The 2,429-nt window shown below is 38.8% G+C and overlaps 1 pseudogene; it reads left to right on the forward strand.

Moving 5' to 3' along the window:
• The first annotated feature begins 925 nt into the window (after positions 1–925).
• Positions 926–1,233, forward strand: LOC118980781 (enhancer of rudimentary homolog; annotated as a pseudogene).
• Positions 1,234–2,429: the final 1,196 nt, after the last annotated feature.

Below are 2,429 nucleotides of genomic sequence, written 5' to 3' on the forward strand. Positions count from 1 at the left end.
CACACTTGTCATTTATACGACAGCGATGGCCTATAGCTACTATCCATATTCTAAATAGCCAACGTCTTTCAAATTTTTCCTATCTTTACCACTTTTTTTTTCAATTGAGCAAATATATCATGAAGTCATGAACACCTTAAGTTTAGGGAGTTAAAGGAGGTTTATTTAACTATGCATTTCTTGAATAATCCCCAGTGGATACTTCTAAAAATAAGACTTTTAATTCTCACAGAATGTAATTATTATGAATGCTGAATACACAGAGACATCTTCAATAAATATGTCTATGCTAGTTATGCTTTCTGCATACAAAATTTGCAGTAGATAATACAGTAGATACATAAATGTACTGCCTACTCCTCATCAAGAAAGGACTTGCTGACCAACTGCAGAGAGGTAGTCAGCAAATGGCCTTTTAGCTGTCAGCTAGTTTAGGATCAGTTACAACGGCAGAGAACTGCCTACAGAGGCCACACCCTTCCCAAATCTATTGAATAAGCAAAACTGAGATAAAACTGGTTGGCCATTTGGCATAATCTGAGGCAATCCGATGGTCATTACATACTCCAGAGTTTCCTCCAGGGCTGCCTCAGTCAGGACAGTATTGCAATCTGACTTCTTCCTCTGTACAACCCTGCTTCTTCCCTTTCCTTCTGTGGATAAATAAAGGAGTTCTATGGAAAGTCACCTCAGAGGGTAGTCTGATTATACATTCCTAACTGGGCACATCACAGTGGGTAGTCACCCCCGAGGCATAGAGCATTGTAGTAAAATGTTTATCTTTGCCTTTAGCAAGACCTGTCTATTGTTTTGTGCATCTAGTTTAACACACTTTTGAGTTAGGCATAGTAACCACCTTCAAGAGAGCACATGAAAGCTCACGTGTGGCAGTGGTGTCTGTGGGGGCTGCCAAGAGTTTGGCATGATGTCTCACACCATTGCACTGGTACAGCCAAACCAAGAGGACAGAAGGCAGGACTTAGGCTCTGAATCAGGGAATGAATGCATGGAGGGTGTTTGTAAAATGCATGAAGAACATATGTAGAGAAAGAATTCCAACAGCCCCTCTACCACATATAATATCAGCCAGTTGCTTGATTTTATTGATGACCTGGCCCACCTCCACTTTCTAGCTCACCAAGCAAATACCCAGACACACCTTATAACAAAGACGGGATTAAAGAGAATACCTATGTGCTCCTTCACAAGCAGGCCCAGCAGGCCAGGAAGTAGTTGCTTTGGAAACATTAGGGAGTTGGGGGTGGGCTTGGAACACACATGTGCACAGCCATATGCAGTGGAAGTTCTGTATTATTAGTATCCTGTTTCCATTGTGGTACATTCGAGCCAGGGTTGATATGTTAGATGAAATATGAGGATCTTGTTCAATCTGAAGGCTCCCGTCATGCCCCTTTTTCTTTCTGTTTTTCTTTCTGAACATTGTTATGATGACTTTGAGAGAAAATTTGGGTTGGTTCATGTTGGTTTCAATACTTTAAAAATTGTTCGTATTTCCCTTATAACATTCACTGTGTTAACCCTTCCTTGAGTTGGCGTGGAGATGGTGGCACAGTTTAGTTATGTCCTAAGATAAAGTCTTAATGAAAGACAAATGAATGTCCTTTAGTTGTATTTGAGAGAGAGAGAGAGAGAACATAACCTTGGTAACCATCCTGTAATACAACCCTGACTTGCTTTCTCCCAACTCCATGTAAATCTTCCCTATATTCCCTCCTTGATTTTGGATGCACAAAAGAAACTGAAAAACTGTCATTATCCAGAGAATTTGAGATCTTGCTTCCTGGCAATTGTCATCAGTTTGGCTCAAATAAACCCATAAAAATTATCTACAGGTTTGGGTGTTTTTACCTCATTCCTCCTCCCCACCCCCCAGCGTGCCATCGCAGCCCAATTCTGTAGAATTCCACCCACAACAGATTACTCTTCACTTGAGGTCAATATTCCCTTTAGTAGAACATTATCATAAGTATATCAACAAATGAATGCATGAAACAATTCATGCCAAAAATAAGGTAGGTTAAAAGTGCCGAAGGGTCCTTTTTATTTGTTTTTAACAGATAGTTCTATTGTCAAGTTTTCAGAATGATTTAGACATGTAATAAATTGCTTATAATGTTGAAGATTTTGCATCACTGATTTTTTCATTTTTCTATTTCTTGTTGACAGTAGTATTGAAACTCAAAGTAAGTTTGATATGAATCATAAAACTTTCCAAGAAACCATTCTGATATGTCTACCCCTACAACTTAAATACAATATCAAATGATGAATGCTTACTGATTTGAACATGTTAAACAAGGGTGTAGAGTGTTTACAAAAGGAATGCTTAAGGCTAAGGCTCTGTATTAGGAAGTGTTTACACAACAAACAAAGATATTTTAGCTGATGGTTTCCTTTTATTTTGTTGC

The sequence above is a fragment of the Sturnira hondurensis genome, unplaced genomic scaffold (assembly GCF_014824575.4).
Source record: "Sturnira hondurensis isolate 20B ecotype Veracruz unplaced genomic scaffold, ASM1482457v3 Scaffold0023357, whole genome shotgun sequence".
NCBI lineage: Eukaryota > Metazoa > Chordata > Mammalia > Chiroptera > Phyllostomidae > Sturnira > Sturnira hondurensis.